A 26,291-nucleotide genomic window follows, 5' to 3' on the forward strand; every position below is an offset into this window, starting at 1 on the left:
AATAACTAATACATGTCATAGAAAAGTATTATCAGAGTACAACTCCTAAAGATCTCGTAATGCGGAACTCAAAGTGTGATGCGCTGCGATCCTGCCGGCTCCGTTCTTTTTTTTTTTTAAGAAGTACCTGAAACCAAAACTGTAAACCATAAGCACGAAGCTTAGTGAGTTCGCCCATCATACCACATACCATACAAAAAACATATTGTCTATGTAACGCCCCGTTCCTAAAAGTACTTATTTGTGAGTCCCCGGGATTTAAGAGGAAGGGTATTTTGGTCCTTTTGTGGGAAAAGTGGAAAAAGAGGGCCAAATATGAAAGTTGGGACACGCCGAGTACGCCCAGCGTAAGTGTATAAATGGACGCGGGTGCAGGGTCGAGTACGCCCAGCGTACTAGAGGTACGCCCAGCGTACTCTCAGAGTTCTAAAACCCTAAAATTAGGGTTAGCCACTATATAAGGAACATGTTGGTTCATACCCTAGCCTCCATAAGCACTCTCTTAACCTCAGAAACCCTTGATAGCCGTTCCACCTCCATTTTTGGGTGTGTTTGGCCTTGGAAAGCTTATTTTGGCAAAGGAGAGGCTAGAAGAAGAAAGAGGAAGTTGTCAAAGAAGGAGTTGAGTGGCTGGAGCTTATAGATCTGGAAAGATATCATCCTTTGGAGCCTATCTGAGGTATAAAGCTTCTTGCTTGACATTTATATTACATAGATCTAAGTGTTGTGAAGTTTTGACATCATTCTTGTCCCAAAAGTCCTCATCTTGATGCATGTTTTGAGTTGGTCGAGATTATCTGTCCTTTCAGACCTTTGGAGAGGTCTTGAGTGAGAAAAATGAGGTCCCAAGGGTTGTGGTTGTTCCATGTGTGAGATAAGTAGGTCTTAATGGATTAAGACCTTGGATTAAGAGCTTTATGGACGTCCCAAGTGATAAAATACGAGACTTTATGAATCTTAGGCATATTTGGCCTAAGGATCTGAAGTTTGGGCTTAAGAGCTTAAGCCATTAAGAAGTTATGTGGACTAAATGAGCAACGTAGTTACGCCCCGCGTAACAGAGGAGTACGCCCCGCGTAATGGGTCAGTGCCTCGATCCCCAATCGCGAATCAGCATGTACACCCAGCGTACCAAGGAGGGTACGCCCAACGTACTCCCTCTGTTGGGTTTTCATTTTGGGCCTTAGGGATTGGGCTGTTATTGGGCTGCTGGATTTTAGGCCGTGACTGGACATTATGGATGGAGTATTGTGGACCCATTAGTTGTGATGGACCATGGGTCTAGGCCCATTTGGTGAGGTGGGCCCAATTTAGTAAATTGGGCCAATAATGGGATTTGCTTTGGACTTTTGGACTTTGGGCCATTAGTGGGCTTGAGAGCTTATCCAGTGTTGGGCCGGAATGAGTTAAGGGTAAATTGGTCAATTTACCCTTGGAAGGGTATTGTGCTTCGCCTAATGATTATATGTGCTATGATGGCTAGTTCAGGATTTTCGGTGAGGCGGTGATTCGGGAATCTGCTTCTTCAGTTTAGAGTTTCGGCAGTGCGAGGTGAGTTATCCTCACTATATCAACATGGTCTAAGGCACCAAGGTCGGCCCTTTATCGGATGGAGATCCGGGTATTCGTTGTTATGTTATTGCTTTGATATGTTTGCATCCTGGTAGCTAGGATGGTATATGTTAGAGACCTGGTTAAGGTCGGTATCCTGTTATGTAGAGTGATGCTATGCTAGTGATCGGTTAAGTCGGTATCCTGGTTAGGATGATGATATGTTATGTGATCTGCTAGATCGGCTTGTTGACTGTGAATTGTTATATGATTGTATGTTTATGTGCACATGGTTATTGGACTGGGGTTGGGTTGAGGCGGGTCCAACTTTGTGCTGTAGGCCAAGATACCCAGGGCGGATCGGTTGTCCCGAAGGCCTAGCGAGCAGTCCGGATAGGCTGTAGGCCCCAAGAGGGCGGACCAGACGTGCTGAGGCTCGGAGAGTGGACCAGGCCGACTGAAGGCCCGGTGCGGGCGGACCAGTCATACTGTAGACTCGGAGAGTGGACCAGGTGGATTGAAGGCCCGGTGCGGGTGGACCAATCACACTGCAGACTCGATGTATATGACTAGACTCAGAGGGTGGACCAGGTGGACTGTTGGCCGGTGCGGCGGACTAGTCACACAGTAGACCCGAAGTGCATGGTTGTTTTGTGATCAGATATGATATGGCATGTTATATGTGTATGGTATATGTGGCTGGTATTTTGGGGGTATCTCACTAAGCTTTCGGGCTTACAGTTGTGGTTTAATGTTTTTCAGGTTCTTCAGGAGACCGTGGCAAGGCAAAGGCGTGATCGTACCGCTCCTCATGATTATGTTTTTTGATGTGATTCTGGGAAGACTCTGATAATAATTGTATTGAAAACCTTTTTGTAATAACAATAAGAAAATGAGTTGTTTTTGAAAAGTTAAAATTTGTTGAATTTTTATGGTCATTACAGTCTAACATGTCCGGGTAATGGACTACCCTTTCGGTCTCTTTCAACCGGTAACTTGCCTAGCATATCAGGGTGCTGGCCTACACATTCAGTCTCTTTCAACCAGTAACTTGCCTAGCGTATCAGGGTGTTGGCCTACCCCTTCGATCCTTTTGATCGGTACCTCGCCTAGCATATGAGTGTGCTGCGCTACCCCTTCGGTCCTTTCGACCGGTACCAGGGACTATTTCACCCCTACTTCTACCATGTAATCTCCTAGTATATAAACACATAATTCACATGCTGCCTAGCATATCGGGGTGATGGCCTACCCCTTCAGTCCTTTCGATTGATATTGGGACCTATCCTACCCCTCCTACCACAATTACATAATATCATAGCATACTAGCACATAAAGCATAACAGATAGTGGCACACCAGATAATTATCACAAAGACAATCATCTCTACTATAACTCTTACTATTGGGCTGTCATTGGTGCCTTCAACCCACTTCTACTGGAAGGTAACTCACCTCACACTGCTGAAGTCCATTGCGGCAAATCCTTAGCTGCTGCCCCGGTAACTCCCTGACTACCAATACCAAAACATCATCCTATTAGCAATTGGGTTCCAAATCATGATCCATAATCCTTACTTGTGTTAAAATGACCATTTTCACATCTGGCCCAACAAGACCCATAACTAAGGCCCAAGCCCAAAACCAATAAGGTCCAAAACTATAAGATCCATAAAAGCACAATATATGACCCAATTTCCAACTGGGCCCCATCCTTTCACATGGGCATCAACCTAGGGCCCAATAATGCTTTTTCTAATCCAAAAGGTCCAAGTCAAATTCGAAGTCAACGTTTCGAGTTGACTCAACTCGTCTAGTTTGCTCTTCAACTCATTGAGTTCTCATAAATCTCAAAATCGTGACTTTTCGTATCAACTCGTCGAGTACTCCCTCAACTCGTCGGGTTTTTCCTTTTCAGAATCGGGACATTTCAAGAACAACTCGTCGAGTTCTCTCATGAACTCGCCGAGTTCCTCAGTTTGTTAAGCTTTTCTTAATGGATTAAGCTCATACTTTTCAGACCTGAGATTCATACTTCACATATACACTGAAAATGTCCTTTTAAGGGTAAAGTTTCCAACTTTACCCGTTAATACCCTTACTTAATGGGTTTAGCTCAAACCCTAACTCTTTAGGACCTAGATCTTGGTCCACAAGTCGTCAATACTCCAAACTAAAGCATACAAACTGAGATATGTACTCCAGGTACTTCATGAACACATAAAGTCTCTGACTTTCTTCCAATGCATGGCCTTTTGGAGCTTAAAAGGCCAAAAGGGCATCCTAAAGCTTGCGTGGAGCTTCAATGGTCATAAAGTTTGCTCCTTTATGCCATGAAAGCCCTTCAAGGTCCTAGATCTGGAAGTATATTCACTTAGGACGTCCATTTCCCAAGGAACATGCTACTTGAACCAAAATCCAATAAATGTGAAAGATGAAGAGATCTAAGTAATCATTTTAGCAATTTTGAGACTTTCTTACCAGTAAATGTTGCAAATGGAGTGGAGTTTCTGGATCTATAATCTCCTTAATGAGTCCTCAAGCTTCTCCTTCTTCCTTAAGCTTCACATACACAATATTTCTCTCAAAAATAGCTCACAAGCTCACATAATGCATTAGGGTTTCGAGATATAGGGTTTGGGACTTGGAGGCTGGAAATAAGGCCAACATATGGGGATTAAGATGCTTAAATAGGGTGCAAAGTCCCGATTTTAGGGTTTCCCAAAGCCAGTCCAAATCGTCGAGTTGGTCCTCCCCAACTCGTTGAGTTGGTCATCCAAAACGCGCGGTCCAACATTCCAACATGTCGACTTTTCATCCTTGAACTCGACGAGTTGGATTCTTAATTGAAGTTTTTCCTTCATTAATTAGTCTTCGGGATTCCGGGTGTTACATTCTGAGGCGAGAACGACTTTATGCTAAGTTTTTGAAGTGAGAGTTTTGGTTACGAGAGGTTCAGTTCCTTGGACACCTTGTTAACCAGGATGGGATTATGGTCGATCCGGCCAAGATTGAGGCGGTGATGCAGTGGGAGGTTCTGAAATCTCCCTCGGATATCAGGAGTTTCTTGGGATTGGCAGGGTACTATCAGAGATTCTTTCAGTACTTCTCCAAGATTTCAGTACCCCTTACTCGTCTGATGAGGAAGGGGGTGGACTTATGTTGGGGTCCCGAGCAGCAGTCAACATTTGAGACTCTTCATTAGAGATTATGCGAGGCCCAAATTTTGACACTCCCGGAGGGTATTGAGAATTTTGTGGTTTTCTGTGTTGCATCCATCACTGGTTTGGGAGCAGTCCTCATACGGAGAGGACGAGTGATAGCATATGCTTCTCGGTAGCTGAAGCCGCATGAGACGACGTATCCTACGCATGATCTTGAGTTGGGGTTGTGGTCTTTGCCCTCAAGATGAAGGCATTATCTATATGGGATCTGTTGTACCATCTACATGGATCACAAGAGTTTGAGACACATCATGGATCATTAGAACTTGAATATGAGGTAGGGCAAGTGGCTGGACGTAGTCAAAGATTATGACTGTGAGATCCTTTACCATCTGGGTAAAGCGAATGTGGTGGCGGATGCCTTGAGCCGCAAGTCGGCTGGACCTTCCGATGGGGTGTCATGTATGAGGATATCAGTGGATTCTCCGCTTGTGGGATTAATTAGGGAGGCTCAGGACGAGGGTGTTCGAGAAGAGAATTGGAAGATTGAGAAGATCCGGGGTAAGATCACCAGATTTGTTCCGGAAAATCATGGTTTGTTGACTTGTTGTGGTCGGGTTTGGGTTCTTATATCTGGTGGGATTAGACAGATTGTGCTAGAGGAGGCTCATAAGTCTTGTTTTTCTATTCATCTAGGGGCCACCAAGATGTATCGGGATCTGAGATTGAGCTACTGGTGGCCTTTTATGAAGAGGGAGATCGCTTGGTATGTTGAGAGGTGCTTGACATGCAGGATGGTCAAGGCCGAACATTAGAGGATGTATGGAAGGATGTAGCCTCTGCAGGTTCCCATGAGGAAATGGGAGCATATTTTGATGGACTTCATCACCAAGTTTCCGAAGACGACAAAGGGGTTTGATGCTATTTAGGTCATCGTGGATCGGTTGACCAAGAATGCCCATTTCCTAGTGATTCGGGAGAGTTCTTCGGCCGAGAAGTTAGCCGATGTGTATATTTGCGAGATCGTTGCTCGCCATGGAGTTCCTGTCTCCATTGTTTCTATCAGTGATGTTTGGTTCACCTCCCGATTTTGGCAGAAGTTCCATGAGGAATCGGGTACGAGGTTGCACTTCATCACAACTTATCATCTGCAGACTGACAACCAGAGTGAGCGGACGATACAGAATCTTGAGGATATGTTGCGGGCCTGCATCATTGATTTTGGTGGGAGTTGGGACTCCTACCTACCCCTTGCAGAGTTCTCCTATAATAACAACTTTTCACTCTAGCATTGATGTTCCACCTTTTGAGCTCTTATATGGGCAGAGATGTCGTACCCCAATCTTTTTGGGAGAGGTTGGTCACATGGTTATGGGACGGACCGAGGTGGTCCTTCAGACCACAGAGATGTTACAACAGATCAGGCGGAGATTGAAGGTTGTTCAGAGTCGACATAAGAGCTATGTCGACTGACGCCGATCTAAGTTGGAGTTTCAAGTCGGCGACATGGTGTTGTTTAATGTATCACCTTGGAAAGGTATGATTCACTTTAGAAAGAAGGGGAAGTTGGATCCCCAATATATTGGGCCATTCTGGGTAATTTCCAGGGTTGGCAAGGTCTCTTATAGATTAGATCTTCCTGAGGAGCTTAGTCAGATTCACAACACTTTTCATGTTTCGCAACTGTGAAAGTACGTATTGGATGAGGATGTAGTGATATCATTGGATGATATTCAGTTTGATGAGCGTTTGAACTATGTGTCAAGAGGCCGGTAGATATCTTGGAAAGGAAGGTAAAGGTTTTGCGTAACAAGGAAGTACCTTTGGTAAAGGTACGGTGGGGCTCTGAGTGGACCTGGGAGCCGGAGGCTGAGATGCGGGAGCATTATCCAGATTTGTTCACCTCAGCAAGCTTCGAGGACGAAGCCTAATCCAAGTGGGGGAGATTTGTAACATCTCGATTCCCAGGTATGAGATTTAATTCCCTTATCATGTTTTCCATTTGAACTCGGCGTGTTGGTAGCCTCAACACAGAGAGTTGATGAAGGGAACTTGGCGTGTTGATGGCTGGATGAGAAACTCTAAATTTTAGGGTTTGGTACCCTATATAACCTCCTTAAGTTCTTAATACTGATCTTTTGTCAGCCTCCAAACCCTCATATCGGCCCTTGTGAACCCTAATCATCCTCCCCTCTAATATTGTGAACTAGTGTGGCATTTTGAAGCAAAAGAAGAAGAAATTTGGAAGCAAGGATCTAGCAAGCAAAGCTCTCATATTCAGTTTGAATCTATTCTGGATCTTTGTAAGTGTCCAAAATCCGATTTTTATTCCTTTATGTAGCTAGATCTTGAGTTTTGTCCCTTCTTCTCCTTATGATTGGATGTTGCTATGGATGGACTTCATAAAGTTTTGGCAACTTTATTAATCTCCAGGTCAAGGTGACCGTGTAGTAGCTTGGATATGGTCTTTAGCCAAGTTTTGATGCCATGCATGGAGTTTAGGTCATATATTCCCTTTTTGATCCATTTTGGGTTCAAGACCTGCATTAGACATGCATGTCTATAAAGCACCAACCTTTGGGATGATTTTGAGGCTAGAATCTCTTCTAGAAAAGTTGGGTTTCAGATCTCAAGAAATTTATGCTTAATGGTTAAGCCCCTGAGTCTTCAAGCCTTATGGATGGGTTTTTGAGCGCATAGAGTAGCCCTAAAGGATAAAGTTGGATACTTTATCCTTGTTTTATAGCATTTGAGTTTAGATATAAGCCTTAGAGTCCCTGGAATTAGGGATGTCAAAAATCCCCGTGGGACCCCGATACCGTACGGGACTAATTTTTAAAAAAATTCGGGAGCGGGAGCGGGGGCGGGGGCGATATTAACTCCTGTTTATTTTCGGGACCGGGAGCGGGAGTGAGTATTTCCGTCCTGTACTCCCACGGGGGCCCCGTTTATATTTAAATAAAAAAAATATATATTTAATTTAAAATAAGAAATTAGGGCTTGAGTGCTTTACGCCTTGACCGCTTGAAATTTTCTGTGTTCCGTCAATTACTCAATTACTCGATTACTCATTCTACGAATGAAGAATTGAAGTCTGAAGAGTGAAGACGACTACTCGACAAGGTTTCGACTTCCGACAGGCGACAATCTGACTTCAGCAGTTCGGCTTCCTCCTTCGTCCTTTCTTCCCGACTCCCGTAGGACCTGCACTGTACTCCGACCGTGACTTCTCTTCGTCTCTAATCCCACCGGCGACAGGCGAGTAGGCGACCAACGAGGCAGCGAGGCAGCGTTGCAGGCTCGCAGCGACCCCCTTCTGCATTCCAGTTTCCATGGTAATGTTGTAATTTCTATCTTAACACATGTTTAGATAAACTGTTTGACAACTTCTCAAGTTTAACTCTGTAAAGAACTAAAGATCAATTGACTATTTGAAATGTAAATAACTCACAAATGTCTCAAGTTCTTCACTTGATTTATCTAACTGTTCAAAAACCTGTATCCACTGAACCTTAGGGGGAGAAAAAATAGTGCTTGCACGACTAAAACCAATCTGATAAATATTAAATACGATGCAACTTCATCGATAACTAACACACACTTAAAACTCCTGTTGATTGTTGAAGTCTTTATGAGCCTGTCTTTTTTCACATGCAAGAATACATATATAAAGGATTCATAGCAAAAGACATTCTGTCCCATGATCAACATTATCTTTATTGTATGTTGTTGCAAAATTTATAGAAACAACCATCTTTCACAGTGTCACTTCCCAAATGGCAACAGTTTCCATCAGGGACCACTTTCTGTATCACTATTAATTCATCCATGACATCAATAACTAGTAACTAATAACCAATAAACCAAATAAGGATTTGGTTTAGATTGTGTTTCATGTTGTAGATTATTCTTATCCCAATGTTAGGGCTACAATTATTCTGTCATTTCATTATATATATATATATATATATATATATATATATATATATATATATATATATATATATTCTCTTATCCTATGCATTTTGCTTACCCAACAACTAGACAACAATCATCGCCATTTTATTTTATTTCATTTTAGATTTGATTTCCAATGTAAATTAATGTTTGATCAGGAAATTCAACCACCAGTGTTTATAGTGTCCAATTATTATATACGCTATAAAAAAACTTGTGTGAAATTAATAAATGCTGTCAAATTACTAAATGTCTCCATACATGTATTTTTTAGCTAGATAAGTCATATACATGATTTCTAAAAGATTAGGTTTTAGGCTTTTAATTTTATTAAACATAGTATTTTTGCCAAAAATAAACCAGTTTTTTAGCAAAAAAAAATCCAATTTTAAGTCGGGGAACCGGGGCGGGATCGGGGGCGATGGAGGTAACCGGGGGCGGGACCGGGGGCAACAATTGATTTTGGGAGCGGGGGGAGGGGGCACCTATTCCCGCTCCCGTTTGCCCCCGTTGACATCCTTACCTGGAATCGAAGAAATAGTTGAGTGTATTAAGCTGGGGATAACTCGGCGAGTTTGCCAGCCAACTCGGCGTGTTGGCTAGGGTTTTTCCCGACCTTCTAATTACGGTAGAAACTCGATGTGTTCATTGGTGCACTTGACGAGTTGGGTCAACATGGACTGTTGACCTTGACCGTTGACTTTGACTTTGACCACGGTTGACCAAATTTGTCTTTTGAGGGCATTTTGGGTATTTCAGGATTTTGATGGAATTGGTCACATGGTGGTTGTAGGCATTTGATTCGGGAGCTGAGATTCGGAGTCAAACCTTATCAGTTATGTACTACTTGTGAGGTGAGTATTCTTCACTATACATGTGAGTCGAAGGCACCAATGTCGACCCTTTGGATTTGATCATGTTATGTATGATATAGTGTGGTAGTGATCTGTTAGATCGGTATCATGATATTTAGGATGTTGTATGCTTAGTGATCTGTATGGTCTATTTGTCCGTTTGCTGACTGGTTAGTAGTATGTTTATCTTTATTATGTGCACATGATTGGTTGGTGGCTGAGGCTTCACTGCTTTGTGCGTAAGCCAACAGGCCAGGGCATTCCAACTCGATGGTTGAGGGCCTAAGGTATTCCATGTCGAGGATGATTGGACCCATAGTATGTTGGCATTCCAACACGATGGCTGAGGGGCCTGGGGTATTCAAACTCGATGGTTGATTGGGCCCATAGTATGTTGTTATTATATTTGTGTTGCTTGTTATGTATTGGTATTTTGGGGGAACTCACTAAGCTTTGGGCTTACCGTTTTGGATTATGTTTCAGGTACCTCAGAGGAGCACGGGAAGGCAAAGGCGTGGTCGTGCACATCCTTATGTTTTGTTTCATGATTTTGGGATTTCTCTGATGTTTAAACTTGTTTTGAAAACTACAATATAAACAATTATGACTTTCGGTTGGTTGAAAAAGTTTAAATTTCATGAATATTTATGAGTGTTACAATTGAGCAAGATGAAGTTGTGAAGGTGAAAGAAGAATTAATATATTCATGAAGGTCTTTTGGAACTTGATACATTTTTATTTTGAAGATATTTTGTGGTTTGAAACTTTGAATTAGTTAGTATCTGTTAGAAATTCGGGGTAATAAAAGGCTTGGAAATTCTGAGAATCATGTAAACACTTTTAGATTAAAGTATTTGGGTGGTACTCCTCACCTTTAATCGGATAAGATTCAAAAGAGTTTCAAGAACAAAGAATATGAAGTTTTGATATTGGTGATTGTCGTTGTACCATGAAAATTATGACCAAAATGCTTAAATACTTCCTATGTCTAAAAATTTCCAAGGTAGTTTTCTTTGTCCAAAAACTACTCAAACTGTCAAAAGACAGTTTATAACAGTCATAAATTGTCACTAAAACCGGATTATCAATATGGTTTTACCCTTTGGACCCCGCTACCGGCTGCCGCCCCTTGGACCCCTCTCCATGGGGCGCTACCCCCAGACCCCCGTTCGTTTAGGGGCTTCGCCCCTAAATGACAGTCTACTTTGAATTTTAAATTAACTTAAACAAGTATACACTCTGCACATTCCTTACTTGTTTAATATCCATCAAGATTGATTTTGGTCAACAAGTAAATCCATTACACTTAAATACAAATTGATGATACAAAATCACCAACAATATCATTATGCTATTATGGGTATCTCAAATTATGTAGGATCTTTTGTTTTTTTGTTCACTGTGATGAACTAGCTTTTATGTAGGATCTTTGTTTTTTTGTTTACTGTCAATCGAGTTAAAAAAGACAATCTATCAAAATTTTCGGTGTGAATATGTCCTCCAATTTGGTTTAAATAAGAAACATAAATGATGAGATGAACATTCATATGCGTGCAATATGAATCAAAGTGACAACAAAAAACCAACCTGACTGTGTATTATGATGCTACACAAAAGCAGTGAAAGATAGAACATGTGTCATCTTGCTATTCCCTGTATAATGGAAGAAATAAATTTGCAAATAAATTCAACAAAAGCTACATTCAAATAGAAGCATATGAACTAGACATGATATATCTATATATACAAGTAAAACCAACCCTTTCTATACAATCACATAGCCCCTCACTAAGGTACAAGCACAATTGGAGAAAAATGTTGCGATAAAAACTTGCATATTATGCATCAAGACTTGCACCTCACTGGACATGTTAAAGTTTTCGGGTATATATACAAATATAACTAGACCTGGCAATGGAGCGGTTTTGGGTCGGATCGAACCTGATCCAAACCCGTTAAGCAATTTTCAAATGTTGATACAAACCCAACCCGTAACCCACTGAGTTTTGAATAATTAAACGCATACCCTTATCCACTAGATCAACGGATTTTCAATCATTTTACCCGACCCATTTACAATATTAATATTATGCTATAATTATACATTACGACACATATAATTGTAGAATTGTAGAAAATAAACTGATTGTTGAATGTCGATTGCAGAAAAGCCTTCTGCGAAACAAGATAGAGTGAAGCGTTTTGTTCTTGTTCGTGGTTATCGACTGTGACTATAATACTAATTTCACATATTTATTTGTATTAAGAGTCGACTGAAATTCATCCATTAGGAACTGGGAAATGGAAGTGGAACGATCAAACTCCTCGAGTCTTGTACAGAACACTGTATCTTGTACAGAACACTGTATAAGTGATAAATGTATAACATAAAAATAATAAATTTATATTTTACAATTTTAGACGGGACACATAAACGAATCGGACGATAGTTATCCATACCCGACCCTTTTAGTAAAAGGGTTAACTGGTACATGTCATTAATGGGTAAACGAATCATAAAATATGATCCAAACCCATTAAATTTGCACGGGTTTGGAGTGGATCAGACTCAAAACTTGCTCCGTTGTCAGGTCTAAATATAACCGACCCAACCCGATACCTGATTAACCGAAGTCATATTTGGTCCGGATATCAGGTAAAATTTTAATTACCCAAAACCCGAAAAAAAATATTCAAATAACAGGCCTACATAGACCCATTGGATTGTGCGATTTACATTTAAAAATATATGAAATAAATAAATTTTTAGCAAATTTCTAATCTTATTTCTAAATTTAAATCAAGTAAAAATAATTTAAATAATAACTTTATAATAAAAAAAATATTAACAATAAAAGAGATGCGTTGTGGTTTGGGCTTGGGCAAAAGGGTTGTTACCAAAGATTGTTGTGGAATTCATTTGCTCACGTGAGGGTGGCCTCAAAATCAGGATTCCCTATTAAAAAAAGATTATGAATTTACTCTCATCATTTAAACTTTATGTTTCTCAATATATAATAAGTAATAATTTTGTCGATGCTTCGATTTAGTAATTGGATGACAAAAAGAATTTGAAATATACAACAATTTCTATTCAAGTTTATAAGATTTAGTTAAAAAAATTTATATTGGCGAAGATCACCTAAATTAAAACTAACAAGATGCTAGAAATAACTTACAAAGGAAAAACTTTAAAAGAAAAAAAATACACGGCATATATGAGTTTAAGTAATGTTTTTTTGTCCTCGTTTTGAACCACATGTAATTATTTGTCTCAATATTATCCAATTTTCCAAAGGTTAGGAATGATCTACAATTGAACGCTTTTTTAAGTTGTAATGTTTGTTTCCTTGGTATGTTTATTTATTTATTATTAGAGATTATTTGAAAGAGGATTTTGGAAGGACTTGACTTTGCGACGCACCCAAGAGCTGGTCACGACACATGTCAGTTGTATTAGTCGCGATCCACATGTGACCATTAATTGGGTTGCGATGGGTGGTCGTCACAAGTTAAAACCCTAGGTTTCATGTTTTGTACCCTAGTTAAAGCCTCTAACTTATAGGGTTTCCTTTGAACCATGCGAGAAAGCCCTAAGCCTTTTTGGCTTATTTTGGATCTAGGGTTGGTGTTTGGTAAGTTGGAGGCTTGCATGTGGATAAAGTTTGGATTTTTATCCATTAAGAACCTCCGTAAAAGGTTTCTGGAAAGTCATAACCTCTTACTTAACATATTAATCACTTAACAAGAAGTGGTAGTTCTGCCCGAGAGACGCGACGACGACTATTTTGGATTTTAGTGGTTGCGATACATGATCATATTGGACGTTGATTATTTACTTTTTGTAACTTTTGGTTAAACTTTAATGGTTATGGAGTTTTGGACTGATGTTAGACCTGTCATTAGTAATCGTTACTAAGATGCATCGTATGGTGAATTTAAGCGGCTCTTGTTAGTCGGTTCATTAGAGGAGTCTTGTAGGGGAGACCTAGACATTTAGCTCAGGTGAGTTTTTTCATTATATTATGTGTGACATTATATGTCCTTTGCATGGTAAGATGTTTGTGTATTGTTAGTGTATGGATGTGTGATTAGACTAGTATAGACTTTGTATGTTAATTAGATGGTCATATGGGATAGTGGTGGAACGGTGTAAGTCCTTGAGCTTTCAAGTCTCGTAGGAGGATGATAGAGCCCCTGGCGGTGTATATATACAATATTCTCCTGACTAATTTAAAAGATTATAAACCTAATCTGTCATGTATATATACAACTTCTCTTTTGATCCATATAGAACCCTTCTAAACTCTTCTTCTTCTAAAACGAACTCAGAACTCTCTGACGATTTGACTTGTGTTTATGTGCTAAATATACAAGTGTAATTTTGGATTATCTTAGACTAAGTTTCCTGTAACCTAGGCATAGAGTGGAAATATCACTTCAGAAAGCGAACTTATACAATCCATAAGAAAGTCAATTCTCTACCATCACCCTACTTTATCTATCACCAACAATATATATATATATATATATATATATATATATATATATATACACACACACACACACACACACACACACTAGGTGTGAGACCCGTATATTATACGGGTTTGATAAAACAAAAAATTAAATATGAAAGTTTAAACAAAAATTTATTTCAATTTAAAATTTTACATTTAAAATTTAAAATTTAAAAGGAAACATATTAAATATTATATGAGTAATAATATTGTAATTTATTGGTTATTTTTAATTAAGGTAATTATTAATTGAGGTGTAAATATGATGTGTTAATTAAGAAAAGATAAAAAAAATAAGAAAATGACAAATAGAAAAAACATTTAATTAAAAATACCAAAAAATGACATGTGTCCAAGTTAATAAGAGAGTGACATGTGGAGAAATTATTTTCATTTATTAGAGAGGACTAGGTGTGAGACCCGTATATTATACGAGTTGATTTAAAAAATATTAAACAATAAAGTGTAAACAGAAAATATTTTTTAATGTATAACTTAAAAAAAAAACGCATTTATTACAATTTAATATCATATATATGCTATTTAATACTTTACATATATAAATATATATAACTTTAATTAAAAATTAAAACAAACCAAAAATTGAAAAATGGATAATATTTATTTCGATTTAAGATTTCTATCCTCCATTTCAACATGTACGTCCGAACGTGGTCATTTAGTTCACTTTTAAAATTCCATCAAATTGATGATAAGGATATCTTGTCTCGTATAATTTTGGGTGGGATTAAGAATCAAAGGACATGCTCATTTTAAGGAAATAGTGGGACATTTCATTTGTCACTTTCTTTTGTGATACATATTTATATTAAATGTGGAATGTTGATACAGACATTAATTTTTAAACTGAGCTGTACTAAATTATGGAACTTTTTTGAAACAATATAAGGAGAAATTTATAAAGGTTCCAATTCGAGTTTCATATACACAAAAAGAGACTATTCAACTATTTAAACGTTGTCACTTATCACTTTCGAATTTTGCAAGTTTAGTTGCAATGCATATGCACCCATTTTTCTAAACTAAATTAATAAGCTAATAAATTTGAGATTATATTTAATAAGAAGACGGTAAAGAGAATGAAAAAAAGATGAAACCAGTAAAAGATAAATAAAAACCTAAAATATGAATCGGGTCTAGCTTGGAGACGGGTCGACTTTTACGACCCACACACAAATATAACATTGAGGGTGTGATTGAGATTGCTTTTAAACATAAAAGTAATTTTTATAAAATGATTTTTACAAAAAGAACTTTTTTTAAAAAACGGTGTTTAAAATGTGTTTGATTGATCTTTTATGATTTTTAAGTGATAAAAGCTAAAATTCACCAAAATGTGTTTGAATAAATGTGTTTGAATAAATATTTATATAATACGTGTTTGTATACATTTTATAAAAGCGTGTCTGAATAATTTTTTATATAATACATGTTTGTAATTATTTTAAAAAATCGTGTTTGTATACATTTTATAAAATGTATACATTTTTTATAAAAATGGATTTGTATATATTTATATACTTAATAGATACCTATTTTTATTACTAGATATTTCATATATAAAAAACTTTTTAAAAAGGTTTTTATATAGAAAATATAAGATTTTTATATGAAAATACGTTTTTTTGTATAAATATAATTTTATAAAGAAAAAAACATATTAGAAACAATTCTTTGAGAAAAAAAGTTGTAAAAAAACTAAAGTTAGGATGAATTTATAATAAAATTCTAAAATTTGAGCAAAAAGGGTAAAGTTTGGACAAAATTTGTAACAAAATTTAAAATCTGGGCCAAATGTGTAAAATTTGGACCAAATTTGTAATAAATTTTGAAAGCCTGGCCAAAAATGTAATTTTTGCAAGTTAGATGACCTATTGACAGGGTCAAATGGTAAAATTGAATACGATTACCAGTATTTGGGACTTATATGAATAAAAAATATATATAGAGACTAAATCGATTATGAGACCAATATGTAGGGACTTTATTGCAGTTTTCCCTTAAAAGTTTAATGTAAAGTAAATATAAAATTTGAAATTAGATAATTGAAATTTTAATTATGTTGCACTTGGTTGTTTAATTGTTGGAGTTTGTTGAAATGTCTAAAGAAATAACATAAAACAATACCTATCAGAAACATTTATTTTAATTTTGCAAACCCTAATATAAGATCCAGTTAGATAATTGATTTCGACACAACCATAGGACGATCTAATCTTTTATTTTTTTAGAACGGTAAATACTAAAATAAAAAAAGCAAGAAGCTAGCGAAACAAAAAGTCACAAATTACATAACAACCAGAAAAGAGTTTTGCAACCACCCGACCCAACTAATGTAATAACCGGTTATTTCGAGTCAATAAAAGTCAAAGAAAGTCAATGAAGGTCAAAGGAAGTCAAATAAAAGTCGATTGTTATAACAAAAATCAAATAATTAAAATTTAATAACAAATTAAACCCCACATTAAGGGTTTTCAGTTTTGGGAATCAAATCCCATCAGGACCGAAATCCCCTCCTATACTGAGAACCCTATCCGGGGACCCACCTTTTTGACCGAGAACCCTCACCACCGAGAACCAGTTAGACCGAAATCATGGGTTCTCAGTTTAGAAGATAGGCCGAGAACTCTCAATTTAATCGGTGACACACTAATCAAGAGGATAAAATACACATCCATATGCATCTATCACATCACATTTATCATATATATATATATATATATATATATATATATATATATATATATATATATATATAATCAACCGAAATCAGCCTTCATAATCTCATTTTCACTTCAAGATTTTGTTACTTTTTCTCTCAAAACCCATATATACATCTTCAAATTTTCTTAACACATTCAAGAGCACCTTCATAACTTCAAACAATTCCTAGTATACCTACCTACAAGTACTTCTCAAGAGCTTCGTCAAATAATTCCCATGAAGATCAAACCTGTCAATTAATTCTTAGAATTAATTGGTAAGTTTACTTATATCATTTAATTTTAAATAACACTTTATTAATAATTTATCTAATTTATACACGATATCATGTGTTAAAATAAATTAGGATACGACTATATTCACGTGTTCTAACGCGAAGAACATCGCTACTCACACCGTTACTCAGCCAAGAACGCACCCGATGTGAGTTCATACCCCTATAGTTTTCATGATTTTTATATGTTTAAAGAGGGAATACAAGTAAAACACAAGATAAATTGTGTTAATATACAAACCGTTACATTTATATTTTTATTAAATATAAATATACATATGAGAACAAATTTGATAAAGTAAAACGTTAACCCTTTTGTCACATAATTTTATCCGATTGGGGGCACAAAAAATAATTATTTAAAAGAGTAATTATTTTTCTATGTAAACATTTACATACAAACAGTCACAAGAAAAAAAGATTTCATTACACTATACGTAAAGATATTAATACATGATTGTGAGCCACTATCTTCATTGTACCCACCAGAGTACCACTAAAACACCTGAATTATAATCAGAGTCTCTTGTAGGAAGAGCGTGACACTTGTATATAGATCTATACAGACTAACAACCCCACATCTAAACCGTTAGCTACAGTTGGACCGACAGGTATGGGGTGACAAATGTCATACCATTCCGACGTCTGAAGAGCGTCGTACATGCCACTAGTCGTTAACATGGTTATAATAAACACTCACAATAAGTATTAATAAAACGTTTGGTTTACGAATACATACATGTCTTCAAGTAGTTTTATTTAGATACAACTATATTACATCATTTTCAGTCCAATACAGTTTACATTTATGGAACATGCATTCAGATAGTTTTATAAAGATATAAAACTACACTATACTACTACAAAGTGCAACAATACTTATACGTTTTGGTCTTTGAACAAACACTATCATTTTACGAACAAACGACTTACAACTCACTTTATGGAAAATATCAGATTTTTTGAAAGAACACACTATCATTTTCAAGGAACGAAGACATACATTTCTCATACAAAATACTTATGAACTCATCAACTTAATTGTTGACACTGTTTTCAAAACCACTTGTATTTTCAGAAAATCAGTAGACAGGTACCCACTCAGGTTTTGTGAGGACGGAGCTTAGTATTGTTACGTCTTATATTTTTGTTGTATGCTTTTGGAGTCAAACAATGATTCAAATACAATGTAAATATTAAATTATCAATACAATGTTTTGTAATACTTTGATTTCTATTATGCAATTGTTGTGATACTGTACATGACATCATCCGCCCCCGGACGTTTCCGTCGTTTACTCGGTTCGGGGTGTGACAGATTGGTATCAGAGCATTGTTTATAGTGAACTAAGTATATCAAACCACACCATATATACAACTATAAATACAACAGGGATAAGACGCTCTGACTAAATGTATACTTTTAAAAAATATAAGTATTTTATAAGACGTATACATACATGCATACATACCAGAAACAATATCACAACAAAAACTATATAAAAGTATTTAGATAAGTTGGACGATGCGATTAGGCCTAAATAGTTATGTAATTATATCTGGGATAAATATAGTCTGATTAACTATATTTATTTGAGATATGACCAACATGTGTTTGGGAATAGTCGTGATGAACAACGAGTCTAAAACTTACCAACCCTATATACCAAGAAACTTTAGAACCAAACATAAAGTTAAAATACTATAGGAGTATTTTATGACACTATAGAACTATACAACTAGACCTTTCACGTGTCTTTTTACTACTACCCTTGTGCAATCAACATAACTTAATAGTTCAGACACTCTGTTTTGATAATGCTCGATTCATAGCCATTATCAAAGACTTATCATTATTCCACTCTTAAAACTCCTGGCAGAAAGATGCCACCACGTAAATCAAACAGGCATGTCAACAACACACCACCAACTCCACCACTGCCACCACCTCAGCAGATGGAAACTGCTATTTTCCAAGTTGTTGTAACAGCCACTGTGGCAGCCGCCTTGGCGCAAATCAGCATGAATGGCACCAGTGGGGCAGGAGGCGGTACCAATAATACTATCCAGGGAGATAGCCAGGGACACCCGAGGGAATGTTCCTACAAAGACTTCATGAATGCCAAACCAAAGTCTTTTGATGGCACCGAAGGTGTCATTGCTTTAACAAGGTGGTTCGAGAAAACAGAGTCGGTTTTTGAAATTTGTGCATGCCTAGAAGCTAGCAAAGTCAAATTCACAGCTTATACATTCATGGATAGAGCCCTCTCCTGGTGGAACGACTATGTCAAATCGTTGACTCTCCCTATAGCCAACGCCATAAGCTGGGAAGACTTAAAAATTCTGATGCTAGCAGAATACTGCTCAAGGGGCAAAGTGCAAAAGCTAGAGCAAGAACTCTGGAGTCTGACGATGAAGGACTCCGACATTTCACCCTACACTTCCAAATTTAGCGATCTAGCACTACTATGTCCCGGTATGGTCAAATCGTAGAGTAAAAGGGTGGAAAGATACATTTGGGGACTATCTCCCCAGATTCAAGGAAACATGATAGCTGCAAACCCACTTACTTTTGACAGTGCAAAACGCCTAGCACAAACATTGGTGGATCATGGAGTCCGCCAAGGCTTCATGACAGCCATTCCCGAACAACCCAAAGAAAATGGCAACAAAAAGAAGTTTTGGAATAAAAGGAAGGGCCAGTCGCCACAAGAGCCCACAAAGAAGCAACAAACTGTGGCAGTTCACGTTGCTACTGTTCATGTCGCTCCAGCACCTGCCAAATCATATGCTAGAACTATCCCAAAAGGCAACAAGTGAAACTTTCATCATTATGGAGCCTGCCGAGAGTTGCATTGCAATCATTGCAACAAGAAGGGGCACACTGCCTGCTTCTGTAAGGAACCAACACAACAAACCACCCAAACTGCTAACGCCGGAGTGAGCTAGGCCTATTATGGATGTGGTGAAACAGGGAATTTCAAGAGGGATTGCCTAAAAGTGAGGAATGTCGGAGTTGTGGGAAGAGTTTTAATGATGGGGTATGAAGAGGCCATGAATGATCCTACCGTTATTACCGGTATGTTTCTCCTCAACAATTCATATGCATGCATACTTTTCGATTGTGGTGTGGAGAAAAGTTTCATGAGCCATAAATTTAAACACTTACTTAAACAAAATCCCCAATCACTAAAAGACACATTCACCGTAGAAATGGCGAACGGAAAGGCAGAGAGTACTAATGATATATACATAGGATGTACCCTCACTCTAAACAACTACTATTTCCAAATCGACCTGATGTCGGTCACAATAAAAAGTTTCGACGTCATCATTGGCATGGATTGGTTAAGTGCTCACCATGCCGATATCCTGTGTTACGAAATAGCCATTCGTCTTAATCTGCCAAGTAGCGAAACCCTCGTCATTTATGGCGAAAAACCCGACGCGAACCTTCAAATCATTTATTGCGTCAAGGCTCAAAAGTATCTTCGCAAAAGTAACTTCGGGGACATCCAGGATATCCCCGAAGTTTGTAACTTCCCCGACATATTTCCCGAAGATCTCCCAGGAGTACCTCCCAAACGCCAAGTCGAGTTCAGAATCGACTTGATTCCCAGAGCTACCCTCGTAGCCCAATCCCCATACCGTTTAGTACCTACAGAAATGCAGGAACTATCCAGTCAACTAAATGAACTGCTAAGCAAAGGATTCATCAGACCGAGCTTCTCGCCTTGGGGAGCACTGGTCTTGTTCGTGAAGAAGAAGGATGGACAGTTCTGCACGTGCATAGACTATCGAGAACTAAATAAACTCACCATAAAAAATCGATACCCTTTACATCGAATCGACGACATCTTCGATCAATTACAAGGAGAAAGTTTCTTCTCAAATATCGACCTAAGATTAGGCTACCATCAGGTACGAGTCCAGGAGGAAGATATTCCTAAGACTACATTCAGAACTCACTACGGTCACTATGAATTCGTAGTAATGCCCTTCAGATTAACAAATGCACATGCGGTGTTCATGGACCTGATGAACCGTGTGTGTCGACCTTACTTAGAAAAATTTGTAACAGTTTTCATCTATGACATACTAGTTTACTCCCGAAGTAAGGAAGAACACAACTAACACTTACGACAAGTCTTGGAAACATTAAGGGCGGAGAAGTTGTATGCGAAGTTCTCAAAATGCGAATTCGGGATTCGAAGGGTGGATTTCCTAGGTCACGTGGTCAGCGAGGAAGGGATACACGTAGATCCTTCCAAAATCAAAGCAATAAAAAACTTGGCAACCCGAGAACGGAAACAGAAGTTCGTTAATTTCTAGGCCTTGTTGGATTTTACAAAAGGTTCATTCAAAACTTCTCTAAGATCGCAAAACCACTCACCACCTTGACACAGAAGGGTGTAACCTTCAACTGGGAGGAGAAATAAGAAACTGCTTTCCAAACACTAAAGCGAGCCTAATATTGCCATATTTATACATATTTTTAGGCAATATTTATTTACATTTTTATTAATATTTTGGTTGTTTGCATATAATTGTGGTACTTATAGGGTTCAATTGTTATTTGCAGCCAAAGTGAAGCATTTTCGAAGAAATGGACCAAAATGGACAAAGCATGGAACTGTGAAGGCTTGAAAGAAGAAAGATAAAGATCCAGCAATAATACGTACTCACGACGTGAGCAATTATAGATTCACGACGCGAGTGGAGTAATCTAGAAGATATGCATCCGGATGAAAGAATCCTTGTCGAACATGTTTATCTCATATTCACGACGTGAGACTTATTGGCTCACGATGTGAACTTGGCAAAATCAGAAGTTATAAATACTCTTAGCCATTACGATTTGAGGGGCTTTTTGGCTGATAGAAGGCAGACCTAGAGACGATTTTGAGAAGAAAAGAAGTTTTGGAAAAGGTTTTTATCACTTAAGGAGAGGAAAGTACACCAATAGTTTATTTGTTTGGTACATTTATTATAACTTCTATTATGATTTGTGTTAGTTTATTTGTGGCTATGAGCAGCTGAATCTAGCTACTCTTGTTTAGCTAGATGAAGCTTTTGACTTATGGTTTAGCTTATTGATAATGGATTCATTTAGTTGGTAAATTGCTTGTGTTTGATTTGTTATTACCTAGCATGTTAATATTTGTTTCTTTAGTTGCTTGAATTCATGTTCTGTGTAGCTTAGTGATTATTAAATTACATGAACTTGAAACCTAGTGATTTAGTAAACATTAAATTGCTAGAGCTAGGATCGACCAAAATCTTAGATAGTAATTGAAGTAAATAAATTTAGCTGCGCTAGAGAACATAAATTATGACCATAATTAATCTTACATAGCAAATTCATAATCTACAACTTATTATGTGTTTGATTGTGTGTGACCATACATAGTTTTACATGAATTAGTTAATATTGGTAAATTTAGACTTAAATTACTAATACAATAATAACCAACTTGATAATCCATAATTGTTAGCTAACCATAAAGAAGAAACGGATTCGAACTAAACAAGAGTGTTTTTAGTAAATGATTGAATTTGATTTAAGTTCATCTCATCTTGAAAAATCAGATAAAAACTCTTCCTTTGTTAGTAATTAGGTTAATTTAGTGGTAAATAGATTAATTATTTAGTACCGTTCCCTGTGATCGACACCCGACTTACTCAACTATTCTATAATTTTGACTAGGTACACTGCATAGCTGCAATTTAGTTAGTAAGGAAGTTAGGTTATAAATATTAAAATTAGGTGTAGCTAATCGCACGCATCAGGTTTTTGGCGTCGTTGCCGGGGAACGACTTATTTGATTGTTTATTTATTTGCTTTAGATTGACCGATCTTTTTTGTAGGGTAAAACCTCAAAAAGTTACTTTTCCAGCTTTAGGTTTTGTTCTTGTTCTTGATTCACGACGTGAGCCTTAAGCTCACGACGTGAATTTAGTAGTCCTCGTTTTCTTTGTTTTTCTTTTATTTTAGTTTTTGTTCAGTTTTACATTTTTATTTTTTGTTATTTTGTAGGAGTTCATGACCAGAGGCTCAAACACACATTTGGTACCACCACTTGAAGATCCAGAGTCGACCCTTCACAAAAAGAAGGATAAGAACGTAAAAGAAGATCAAACACCAAAGAAGACACATTTACAAGAATTCAAGTCAGTGTTCTCAAAGAAGTAGGGAAAGAGAATGGAAGAGTCGAGTTCATCTTTAAAGGAAAAGAACAAGGTTGAAAACTTAGATCAAATACCTATCCCAAACGAATCCGAATACGAATCCGAAGTCGAGTTTGGACTTTATACAAGTGAACCCAAGAACGAGCCAAGAAACGAGATGGCGAATATTGAAGAAATGTCCTTGGGAGGTTACAAGAAGCGGATCCGAGATGATGTTGGTCCTGGGTTAGTTCAACCCACTATTCCAGCCACTGCCACATTCGAGCTGAAGGGACATATCCTTACTGCACTAAAGGATATTCCATTCTATGGAAAAGATCATGAGGATGAGTTTAAGCACTTTGATGAAGTCAATGACATTGCAGAATATTTTAATGTCCCAAATGTTAATAGAGATATTGTCTTATTAAGGATGCTTCCTGTTACTTTTAAAGGAGTTGCAAAAGATTGGTTAAAAGCACTTCCACCTGGTACAATTACTACTTGGGCTCAGATGCGCGAACAATTTTTGGACCAATTTTGCCCGCCATCCAAGATTGCTAAACTCAAAAAGGCAATAGCCAATTTTGAGCAAAACCCGGGTGAGTCACTTTACGAGGCATGGGAGCGTTACAAGGGGTTGTTAAGGAATTGTCCTCAACATGACCTTAACATTCAACAAGAGGTGTCTATATTCTATGATGGGGTCAATGTATTGACAAGGCAACTCCTTGATTTTCAAGGGCCACTTACAAAGAAAAATCTGGCCGAAGTTAAGGAACTAGTTGAAGAGTTTGCAAAGCATTCTCAAGAATATCACAACCCAAAACAAGATGGAGTAAAAGGCTGTGGAGGTGCACCTTCTGAAGAGATGGCTGATATGATGGCAATGCTTAATACTATGGATCGGAGATTGAACCAAATGGACCAATCAATTCATGCAATAAGAGTGGGATGTGAGAGATGCAGTGGGCCACACTTGACTAAGGATTGCCATTTGGATGAATATGGGAACAAGAAAGCTCAAGTGTGTTATTCAAGTGGGGATAAGTATGATGAGGAATGGAGGAAAACAAAGAAAGAGTGGCTACCATATGATGAATACAAGAAGCAAAAGGAAGAGAAATTTAAGCAGACAAGCCGAGGCTTCTACCAAAAAGAGCAACCACCACACGAGAAGAAAGTAGATTTGGAAAACATGTTGACCCGATTTATGGAAGCTTCCGAGAAAAGGCATAATGATACTGGTGTAGTGGTAAAGGAACACATGAATATGATGAAAGAACAACATAAAATGATGATTGACCAGCAAGCCTCATTAAGAAATCATCAAGCATCAATCTATAATATAGAAGTCCAAGTTGGTCAACTAAATACTTTGGTGAGCAACAAATTATCCTCACAATTCCCCGAAAAGAAGGCTCAATCCCATGTTATGATGATTGAGACTGAAGAAGAAGCAATCTCTGAGTTTTTAGAAGCCCTAGAAGTGGAGCCAAAGCCATACGGACCAAAGCCAAAGAAGACAAAACTCGAAAATGAAAATGTTGCTGAACTACCAGACTCACGTCGTGAGCCTGCCATGCTCACGACGCGGGCTCAGTCTGAACAGAAAAATTCAGATTTCGTTCCGGCTTACCGACCGCCTTTGCCGTTTCCATCTCGAGCACATCTCAGTCCATTGGAAAGGGAACATAAGAAGTTTATTCAGCAATTAAAGGGTATTCCTATTAATACCCCTTTTATCGATTCACTTTCAAAAATTCCAGAATACAAGAAGTTCCTACAAGATCTTGTAAACACTCGTCAGCAACTAAAGAAAAATTCTAAGGTCATTCTTAGTGAACAAAGTTCAAAAGATGTATTGGGAGAGATACCTAAGAAGATGGGGGATCCTGGACGCCTCACTATTCCATGTGAGTTTGGGAATAATATTAAGATTTATGCTTTAGCCGATTCTAGGGCTAGCATAAATTTTATGCCTTATTCATTTTATCAAAAGTTGAATATTAAGAAGTTGAAGGCTACAAAAATGACTATTCACATGGCATATCGTTCAGTAACACAACCCCGGGGCATTGTGGAAGATATTCTCGTAAAAATTGGGAAATTCTTTTTTCCAATAGACTTTGTGGTTTTGGATATGAAAGAAGATCCCGATGTCCCCATTATTCTTGGTCGCCCGTTGCTTAATACTGCTGGTGCCTTGGTTGATATACGTGAACCCAAGCTCACTTTGAGGGTTGGTGATGATAAGGAAACTTTTGGGATAGAAGATGGTTTCCAAAGGAGTGATATTCAAGAAGAGGTGTTCAATATTGGTGAAGATAATGAACTTGAAGAATTAGAAAAGCTCATGGAGGAGGAAATCAAGACGATTCATCAATTAAAACGCACTAAACCAAAAGCATCTGTTCTGTTTTTCGTTGAAGCCATTGCCTACACAAAACCAACAACTTTGATGAGTGAGGAAAACGATGATTTGTCAAGTGATGAAGACAAGTCTACTTCCAAGGAGACGGTTCCAGTGGCAAAAGAGGAGAAGGTTCCTATTGATCTAAAGAAGAATGAAGAAAAATTGAAAAAAAAGGGACAAAAAGGAAGCTTGACATAGACGAGGCGAAGGATAAAAAGGAAAATCGAAAAAGGCGTACATTCGACGTGTTAAAGCGTACAAGAGGCGATGGAAAGAGCAAAAGATTCAGGTGGTGATGGATTCCTCTGACAGCTCAACGTAGGAGGCACAGAGTCCGGCTTACGACTCCATCAAAAAGAAGCGCTATTTGGGAGGCAACCCGACTTTGGTTTGAATTTTCTTTTATTTTCTTTTTAGTTTTTGCATTGTTATTTTTCTAAGAAAATCAATCTTATCATCTTGAACCTTTTCTGCATAGTAAAATACTTAGTGTGGGGTTAGTAGGATTAAGTGGTAATAAATTAGATGGTTTAATTAATTAAAAATTGAAGTTTGAAGATCCAGATGAACTCACGTTGTGAATCATTATGGTTCACGACGTGAGTCTGGTGTGACTTACGGACACCTTTCTGTTAGGCCATT

At 37.7% G+C, this 26,291-nt stretch overlaps 1 non-coding gene across 1 annotated transcript; it reads right to left on the reverse strand.

Moving 5' to 3' along the window:
- Nucleotides 1-23,795: 23,795 nt before the first annotated feature.
- Nucleotides 23,796-23,902, reverse strand: LOC145080637 (small nucleolar RNA R71). The gene has a single exon (XR_013695232.1). It is a non-coding gene; the product is annotated as a small nucleolar RNA R71 (small nucleolar RNA).
- Nucleotides 23,903-26,291: the final 2,389 nt, after the last annotated feature.

Source organism: Lactuca serriola, chromosome 1 (assembly GCF_051521515.1).
Source record: "Lactuca serriola cultivar US96UC23 chromosome 1, Lser_US96UC23_V15, whole genome shotgun sequence".
NCBI lineage: Eukaryota > Viridiplantae > Streptophyta > Magnoliopsida > Asterales > Asteraceae > Lactuca > Lactuca serriola.